Here is a 10,855-nt window from a genome sequence, read left to right as displayed (position 1 = left end):
GTGCATTTATGTGTTGATTAGTTAATACCAATTTGATGGTGAGTACAAATGGGTCCCGTTCTGCTGCTCTTGTGGTGCTCCACTTTGGATAATGGGGTAATACACTTGTTTAACGTTATTGAAGTTTGGATTTTTTTGGTAGGGTTTTGTGTTTGCACTTAGAGACAGTGCTATGATGAAGGTCTTTATACCTTCTTTATAAATCTTTATGGGCAGCATTATTTTTTTAAGTAAATTTCTAGAAGAGAAATGACTAGATAAAAGGGTATATAATACTAAATTGACCCTCAGAAAGATTGTACTGAGTTCGATATTTCAAAATATCCTTTATTTATTTCAGAGAAAAATATCTGGTACCCACTACTGGAAGTGACGTATGCATGGGCTTCCTTCTCAAGGAATCACCCAATACCAGTAATTTTTTTCCCAAATTCTAGAAGTGGCAATGCCTAGCCCTCCCTTATTTCTCTGTTCTCCTTCCACTCCTAGAACTGAATTTATCTTCCCAGTGAGATACACAAGGTCCCTTAATACCAACCTGGAACTTTGAGAATCTCTCAAATGCTAATGCTGTGAGTGAAAGCAGGAGGGAATATAAAAAGCAGGCATCACTTCAGCTTATGGATATGGATGTGTCCAAGTAGCACCATCAGGAGATGTTCAGAGCCTCAGGAAGAGTATGTCATTGCATGGTAAGAGAAGAAGGAAGTTGGATTCACATGGCCTGCCTGGCAAAAGGTGGTGTTTAGGCTGGCAGTAATGGACCAGTATTAACACTGGACAACCGTAGCTATGTATATCTCCAGTACACCATCTCTGTGAGGTCAAAGGAGGGCAGGTACTGTCATCAGCCCTGCTGTGAAGACATTGTCCACATTTCTTTCATAGGGGACTCCACGATACAATCCTCTCAGGGAGTAATGTTAGGAAGATCTGTATCCCTCCTATCAAAAAAGGACAAATACCTTGAGTCAGGTAAAGGAAGGTATTGAATCCTTTATGTGCATCTGCCTTGACTCCCTGAAAACACAGTAAAAGGATATGGTCAAATGAACCAACTATTCTTAGCCTAGTTTCTAGGGTAGTGATCTCTCCCCGCTCCATCTTTCCTGTTCATGTTGCATGACAATTAATATTTAGGTATATATTTTTCAGTATTTATAGTCTTGTTATGTATATGTCTCTTATGGCAACCATACCACCTTTTAAAAGAAAAGAAAGAAGGAGGGAAGGAAGAGATGGAGATCAGCTGGAGGCTCTTGTGAGTGGCTAATTTGAAACTGGAACTGTGAATCTTAGGTTCCACTTTAATTTACTTAAATTTATTCCCTTCCATTTATCCAGAATGAACTGGACATAAATGTACATTGAATTCTTATTTTCTGGAGACTTAAATTCAAGAGTTAGGAAAACACTCGAGATAGTGTTTCCTAAATACCCATAGGAATAAGGAACAGAGAGGAGGAAGGAAAGATGAAGGAAGAAGAAAAGAAGGAAAGAGAAATAAGTTACAGCCTGGGAACATCTCCTTAAACCACAAGTAGAGATGGCACTGCAAAGCAGTTACACAAGCCATTTCTCCCCACCATGCGTGATGCTTGCCTCTGAGGGTTTAACCCTAATCTGAGAGACAAGTGATCCAGGCCACATCCCAGGGTCTCTGATTCTGTCAGTACTTCTGGTAACACTAACTGAAGTTTCTAAACAGTTGACAAACTCCTGAAAGGTGCTGAGAAACTTATAAAGGCTAAAGAAAGGAGTTGAGTGCACGTTAGATCTGTTCATCATAATTTTCAGTGGTGTCTGAGGATCTTGCTTTTTGCAGAGCACAGAGAACATAGGTCTGCATGCTCTCAAGTGATGCCACTGGAAGTCCCTGCCTTTTCCAGACAGTTTGTCCCATTAAACAGGATGTAAGAGTGAGGCTGTCTGGAAAAGTTTCCAGATTTTACATTGTATTTTTCTCAAGAAAATATTTAATACATTGACTGCCACACTAGAAAGATTTTTTTTTTCCTTGAGGCCATGGTGTTTTATTATGAAAATAGAATAAAAATTTCGAAAACAAAATGATCCTTTCTAACTTAATGAAAAAATTGATGAAAAATATAATTTATTTACTTCATTTAATCCATGTTTTTAGAATAAATTCATCAATATTAATTATAACAATAAGAACATCAACAAGTAAGATTTTCACGAACCAACTGCAGGGTTTTGGCCAGGTTTTGCTTCACAAGGCCCCAGACTCAAAACTAGCATGAGTTAAATACAACTCACATGGCAATTAATGTGCTTTTTAAAAGTCAGATGTACTTGCCTTTCTTTTTTCTACTCCATGTGCTCTTATTTAGCATATGTACAATTTCCCCAGACTGCAGGTTAACACATTACGAATTAATCATATAATATCAAATATCATAATCAAACTAATGATAATTTTCTAACAAGCACTTTACTACCTGCTGTGTTGAGCAGGGCTCCCTGTTATTTGTCCTCCCATCCATCTGATTATTTTTATTTGCTTTTCTCTGGTATGGTGTCCCCTTGTGTCTTCATGTCTAGCACAGTGCCTGTCTGATGACATATAGAACCTCCAGAACACTTACTTGGTAAATGAATTAAATGAACATAGATGGTTCTTCTTCCTCTTCTTCCTTTCCTCCTTCTCCTCTTCCTCCTCCTTTTCCTCCTCCCCCTCCTCATTCTTCTTCTTTTGTCTTTCCATTTTCTTGATTATTTTAATTTGCTTTTTTCTTGGTTGACTCCAGTGCCATAGTGACATTCTTGTAAAGGTTCAAGATCATTGGAGAATCCCACAAAGCAATAGTACATCTGCGTACCCTATGCATATTACAGAAAATATGCCCATTAGAAATGTTAGTCAGATTAAAACTTAAATAAATGGAGAGCAGACTTGTTGCTGATGAAAAGACAACACATCATAAAATTGCCTGTTATTTCTAAGTGACTTTGTAGGTTCCATAATAATTTCACCAGGGTTAAGGGGAGCAATGAAAAGGCGTGGGGGGTATAATTTTGTAAAAATGGTTCTAAAATTCATCCAGAATAATGAATAGGGTAAATATTTATCTTTGCAGACCATAGACACTGTCCTAACAATGAACAAAGCTCATGTGGTACTGGCACAAGAATAAATAGATTAAAAATAATAGAACAAGTACAGAAAAATACATTTAAAAGTCAGTTTATTACTTTTAAACAATTGGAAAACATAGGAATCCATGAGTCCATACCAATAAATAATAAATATAATAAATGAGAGAGAAGGAAGGACTATTGATTACAATAGAATGTTGAGTGCCAACTGATAAATATGGTAGGGCTGCTAGAGGTGGAAAATCCAACTTTGGTATTAACTTTATCATCATCATTTTGCAACCATCATGGTAAAGATTAGTTCAGACAAGAATCGTCAATGGATACTAAATCAAGGTAGATGGAGGGATAGATTTTGTTGGGGAGCAATATATTTGTATGGTCTTAAAGTGTCTCCCCACAGATTGCTTGTTAGTTGAAAGGGGAAAATACTAACTATACAATGACTACCAAAATTATTTTGGCCAATGAGGGACAGATGAAAATCCTGTGTAACCAGATATGATACACTGAAGATATCACATCACTTATACAATATCCCCGCTGGGAATGCATAACACAGATCTAATCAGTAAGAAACATCAGGCAAATCCCACCAAAAGAAAAAAGAGAATATATTCTTTAAAAAAATGTCAAATGTTATAAAAGACTAAAAAAAACACTATATATAAGATTAAAAGAAATTAAAGAGCCATGACAACTAAATGTAACACTTGATGGTAGACTTGATCCTGTATTGGACCAATAGGTAAAATTGGAATATGGACTTTAGTCAATGTTACTTTTACTTAAATTGATTATTATGATTATATAAAAGAAATTCTTATTTTTAGAAAATTCACACTGAAGTATCTAGAGATAAAGAGCCATGGGATATGCAACTTACTCTCAAATGTTCAAGGAAAGGTTCAGGAAAAAATATTTAGATAGATGATATTGATAGATAGATGTATTAAATAATAAAGCAAATGGGAATACAATGTTACCAATAGGTAAATCTACACAAAAGATGCTTTTTGTACTATTATTGCAAACTGTGTGTAAGTTTAAAATTATTTCCAAATAAATTTTTAATAGTACATAGTTATGGTTTAATTTACATGAAGTTCAAGAATAGGCAAAACTAATATGTAATAGTTTAGATAATTAGTTTATATAATAGATTAGAATTGAGGTGGGCAAGTTACCTCTCCAGGAGAGGGGAGAGGATATTGACTGGGAAGGAGCTCACAGGAGCCATCTGGGATGTTGGAAATATTTTGTGTCTTGATCTGGGTATTGATTACCCGAGTGCATATGTTTATATATAAAAGTTTATTGAGTTCACTTAAAATTTGTGCACTTATATAACTCAAAAATTTAAATTTTTATTAATTGTGAGTTGAAAACAAGTCATGTGTATGAAAGGGTGAAAATGGAAAATGAGAGGTGCAATGCAGGGGCTGCCAGATGGGGTCAAAAGTGAGTAATGGAATGGTGCCAAAGTAAAACTTACTTCGAAATTTGCCCCGGAGCTTTCACAGATGCAAAAACTAAACTATTCTTCGGTACCATAGAGCCATGCACAATAGAATGATATAACTTTACCTACCACTGCTGAAGGAATTCTAAGTCAGAGAAGGCTTGTTACAGGGCTTGGTTAGGAAAGGTCTACAGGAGATTTGACCTGGGGCTTGAAAGCAAATGCAGAAGTTGGAGAGGAAGAGGAATATACAGCATAATTCTTCCAAATGTCTCTTTGACTATTTTTATTAGCTGTTAGGTTTATGAGGTTTTCATTTGAGATTAGTTTGGTCTTCTTTTTTAATGCACAAATATCTTATAGGTATGACATAGTCAGTATGGCATAGTCATACCTGTAAGATAAAGAAAGAGTCGTACCTATAAGATAAAGAAATTAGCACATATTAGAGAGTTTGAAAAGGACCTTGGTAATAGATTTTCAAAACATGAGGCTTCAAGAGAAGGCTGACATCTACCAGGTCAACTTAATTAAACCAACATTTATGGAGTAGCCTCTCCTATGTCATGGATGTTGTACTAACCTTGAGGAGACCAAGAGTTTATACAATCATAGCGGTACACAAAAAAAGTAATATTAAAAATGGAAACTTGGACTTCTGGTCAACAAAGTGAAATAAAATCATACTTTTTTGTACCTCCTCTGCTTCAAAACATATCAATGATAGCTGAAATATAAAAATGGACATAGCCACATTTCACAACAAGATAAACCAGAAAAAAAACATAAAATGAAGAACACACTGAAGCATAAGACTCTTAAGACATGGATAAGAAAGAAAATGGTAGCAGTGGAATTTAAGTGGACCAAAATGCTTCATCCAAGAGGAGAGACCAAAGCCAAACTTGTTGCATGAAGCCAGAGGTTCAGAAAGAGTTTCAACACTCCAATATCTACATCAAATGAAGACAAGAAGGAAAAACTGTACTATCACCTATGGCATTTGCTGGCCTGGGATGTGGGAGATCACAGTCTAAATTTTATGACCAAGAGATAATCCAAGTTTCCACTGGCTTGGTAATAGGATTTGCAAAGTCTTCAAGTATCACAGAGTTCAGAATCTTTTGAGACCATCCTGGACTGAGGGCGCAGGAGCCAGGTAGAAACAACTAGAAAAATATCAGATGAGGGCAGATCAGCATTGACATAGAAAGACAAAAAGAAAATACATAAGAAATGACAGTGATCTAGCACCACTTACACTTTCCTGGATTAAACTTGAGCCCATTATCCAAAGTGGGGCACCACAAGAGCAGAAGAACGGGATCCGTTTGTACTCACCATCAAATTGGTATTAACTAATCAACACATAAATGCACATATCAGAACAACATCTATTGGATGCTGGGGAAGGGGGAGGGCGGCGGGAGGAGGGGGGAAGAGGGAGGAGGGGACGGGTATTTGTATACACAAGGAGTGCAATGCACACTACCCGAAGGATGGACATATTTGAAACACGGACTTGGCGGGGGGGGAACCAAGGGCAACACATGTAACCTAAACATCTGTACCCCATATATGCTGAAATAAAAAAAAAAAAGAAAATACATTTTTAAATGTAAATAAAATATGTTCCATTCAAAACCAAGATTCTAAAACACAAGAAGAAATCAAATACTAAGAAAAAGCCAATACAATCAACAATCAGAATGAATGTCCTCCATCTGAAATTAGTTATATTAATACAACAGGTCAACAAAGATCTTAATGTATCTAGGATGCTGCTTTAGTCTGAATGTGTTCCCCTCAAATTCATATGTCAAAACTTAATTGCCAATGTGATAGTATTAAGAAGTGGGGCTTTAGGAGGTGATCAAATGATGAGGGCAGAGCCCTCATAAATGAGATCATCACCCCTATAAAAAGAGGTGCAAGGGAACTGTTTGCCCTTTCTGCCATGTGAGAATGCAGCAAGAAGTGCTATCTTGGAAGCAGAGAGCAGCTCTCAGGAGACACCAAATTTGCCAGTGCCTTGATCTTGGACTTTACAGCCTCCAGAACTGTGAGAAAATAAATTTCTGTTCTTTATAAATTTCCCAGTCTTAGATATTTTGTTATAGTGGCAGGAATGGACTAAGACAGATGCTCAAAGAGGTAAATAAAACTATAAATTCCATTCAACATGGCAAGAAATTACAAAATAAAAACAGGCATAAAGGAAATAAGAATGTATTGCTATGAAGAAGAATTAATTTAAAATGCTAGAAATGAGAAATTTAATATTTGATCAATTAGATGATTAAAGGAGAATTAAAGCAAAAAATAGTACTTAGAAAGTCATGCAAATCACAATAAATATAAATGAATTAAATTTACCTATAAAAGATAGAAGTCATGAGATTAGATTAGAGCTCTTTTAAAACCACAAAGAGAGTTTTAAAATCTTTTGAAATGAAAAATATATATACACTAAGACAATATTTACCAAAAGAAAGCTGGGTGTGGTAAGGCAAAAACTATTAGGAAGGATAAAGATGGATATTCCACCAGGAAGATACAAATATTATGAAATGGTATGCACCAAACAATTTAACTTCAAAATATGTAAAGTATATACTAATACAATTACTTGGGAAAAATCATGAATCCATAAATACAGTAGGAAATTTTAACATTTCTTTTTTTTTTTTTTTGAAATGAGATCTTGCTCTGTAACAAAATTTTAACATTTCTATCAGGTATGTTAAAATAGACTGATAGAAGATGCAGGCAAAAATCAGTAAGGACATGGAAGATTTGAGCAACACAATTAAAAATTTAATCTAGTGGAAACTTATAGAACCATAAATTCCTGGAAGCACAAAACTCCCTCTGGACTCTTCTAGGCATTAATTAATATGTGACTCTTTTCTGTAAGATTCATTCCAGTACTACACTAGACAAGGCTCCTATCCATCATTTCTACCTTTATGCATAAATGACAGTAATAGTAGCAAAGATTTATTGAACTTCTATTAAAGGGCTAATTAACCATTACTTAATTTAATCTTCAAAATAATTGTCTATGGCTATACTTTCCAATGTGGTAGCTACTAGCCACATGTGACTCTTGAACATTTGAAATGTGGCTAGTCTGAATTAAGATGTGGTATAAGCATAAAATACACACTGGAGTATGTATTGGTACTAACACTTGGTACCAAAAAAGAATGTAAAATACTTTATTAATGTTTTATATTTATTACATGTTTGATAAACAATTTCGTACACACCAACAGCAGATAAGGGTACTCTGTGACCATGGTGGATGGAGTAAGGCAAGAATAAGACCACTCAGAAATTGTGTCTGGGCACAGACAAAACAAGAACACAATCCAAACCATAAAAACAACCCAACATCCCACTCTCCTACCTAGTATGAGTGACTACTTCTTCTTTACCGATTATAACTTTTGCCCTATTTATTCCTCTCACCTCCTAGATAAAAATTAAGGTGTAATAAAATTGTTCCCACTTCCAGATAGCACCCAATCCAGGGCAAAACCACACTTCTTTGAATTCTTCCCCAAATCACCTAACACAAGTTCAAATCCTATAACAGCTGTTTCCTAAAACACTGTTTCTGATATGCCTCGTGGCCCCTCACGGTGTTCTATTTCCCTCATTGCAGCAAATCACTAAATGAACTTTGTTTAATTATAGAGTATTCCTGATGGTCTCTGTCTAGAGGACATTGACAATGCCATTTAACAGATAAGAACACTGAGGCATAGAGAGATTAAATAACTCACTTAAAGTCACACAGGATATTGGGCTATAATCAGTGGTCCTCAATCTGGGCTGCACAACAGATTCTCTAGAGATGGGGCCTGAGTGAGTATTCATATATTTAAAAGCTCCCCACAGTGATAGGCAACCAAGATTGAGAAACAAATATATGATGTCTGTAGCAGAACTTCTCAAACTTTAGCACCCCTATTGATCACTTGAGGATCTTGTTAAAATGCAGACTCTGATTCAGTAATTCAGAGTGGAGCCTGAGATTTCTGTTTTTCTAAAAAGCTCCTAGGCAACATGGATGCTGCTGGTCCATATTTTGAATAATTGGGTCTAAAGTGCCTCACAGCTCCAAAACACTGACTTTCTAGAAATGTGCTTTGTTTCTCTACTTATCAAAAAATATTTATTTATTCATTTATTAAGCACCTATAATTTATCCAGCACTATGCTAGGTACAGGGAATCCAGCAGTAAATCACAGAAAATGTCTCTGCCCACCCAGAGCTTGCTTTCTAGGGAGGGATTGAGAGGGAAGTATCAGGGTATCAGGCTGTCCAATTAAAGCAGGGAGAGACCTAGGATCAACTCTTTGTTGATCATCAAGCTTGACTTTAATGATGGTTGGGACTCTGAGATCCTCCTTCCAGCATCAACATTGTATTATTTGATTTCTCTTCTGAATAGTATGATTTGGGAAATCATATGTTGTTTCCAGCGTCATTTGTTTGCTAAAATAGTAAGAATGAAGGATGGGGGAGGAGAAGAAAACCAATATATTCAAGGTCATAAAAATAGAAAGTGTGTTGTTATTTTAAAAAATCATAGCAACTGTAATGGAATACAAAAGTAAATTATTTAGCATCCATGAGATAATCCCTCCAAAGATTATTACAATTTTAAAGTAGGTCAGATTCTGGAACTATGTGTCTCCAGACTACCTATAACAAGTGAAACTCAAATGTTTTCATTGCTCGTGCATTCAAATGGTTTTAACATGAAATTTTAATTTGTCTTCAAAAGTATGTCTGCTGTTGGGAGCTTGGGGAATTTGTTAATCCTGCCTTTTTTGTTTCTCCTGAATGTCAGACTGGCAAACCAGTTTGTTTAAAACTGTAATTTTCTTTCTCTTAATGTTTGGTCAGTTTTATGGGGCGAAAAAGAGAAAAGAGCCCTTAATACCTGGAAGCTAATCTGACACTATCTGCTATGCCTTTGTGTTCTCCTGTTGAAGACACTTTCACAGAACATCTACATCAGAGAAGGCCACTCTGTGACCCTGATGGGCCAAGACAAAAGCAAGACCACTCTGTAATCATGTCTGAGCACAGACAAAACACAAACATTGTCCAACCCACAAAAATGACCAAACATCCCCCATCCTAGCTAATATAAGTGACTGTTGCTTCTTTGCCCCTTCCAACTTTAGCCTTGGTCTATTCTTCCCTCCTTCTGGACAAAATGTATTAAGATACTGATCACTGAGTTCTCTTGGCACATAGTGGTCACTCAAGATAAAATTATTGACTAGAACTTCAAATCCCTAATTTCATACACACCCTTCTGTGACCACTGCTTTCTATTCTTTTATCTCATCTGCCTTCTCTAAGATGCATTGATCTTATTGACAGCAAAAGTCTGGCTTTTCACCTTCTCCAGGCCTGGCCTCAGCATATGAACATTTCTGGGGAAAATCACACCACTTTGAGTCCGTAAATGTGGGCACCAGCACACTGTTCACATATGTCATGAGGTTCATGGGAGAGGTGATACAAGGTGTTTTCCTGGTGGTGATGTTGAGTAGTGTTAAAATCCATGGAAGGGAAGAGGGGTTTGAGATGGAACTGAGGGTCTTATGGAGAAAACAAGAAACTAACAAAAGTAAGGAGTGGGAGGTGTCACCTTAGGAAGCACTGGCTTCCAATGGAAGAAAGTGGCATTTAAATGTCCCTGGAATATAAAGTAACAAATTTCTTTTTAGGACATGATCCTTCACTCCCCACCACTCAAATATGAGTCATCCAATTTATAAGCCCTTTAACAATATTTTCAAAATGGGTTTATTTAGCAAAAAAGAAATGCCAGCTAGCTTTGCATGCAGGGATAGAGATCCCATAGTGGCCACATCGCTGGATATTCCACAATCATTATTACCCCCGATCACTAGATGGCATGGAATCTTCTTGCTCTCTGACCCATAAATCCTCTGGCTCATCATTTATCCTGTCCTCTGCTCCCATCTCTTTTATGACTGAGCACATCTCCTGTTTCTTCTATTTTGGGGCATTCTAGAGTCTTCTCCCAAGAGATGCTTTCTTTTATGCCCCCCAATCACATGCCTCTCTCCCAAATTCATCTTTAGTGTTAAAAAAGGAGCCTCTGTGCTGACGTCAAAGTCTCAGAGCATCTAGTGCTAGTGTTCCCACATAGCAGTAGACGAACACTCTTCCTTGGGAAATAAGGTAGGCTGAATAATGGCCCCCCGAAAGATATATAT

Source organism: Propithecus coquereli, unplaced genomic scaffold, assembly GCF_000956105.1.
Source record: "Propithecus coquereli isolate 6110/MARCELLA unplaced genomic scaffold, Pcoq_1.0 Scaffold12, whole genome shotgun sequence".
In the NCBI taxonomy this organism is placed as follows: domain Eukaryota; kingdom Metazoa; phylum Chordata; class Mammalia; order Primates; family Indriidae; genus Propithecus; species Propithecus coquereli.
Note: the sequence above shows the minus strand (reverse complement) of the source record.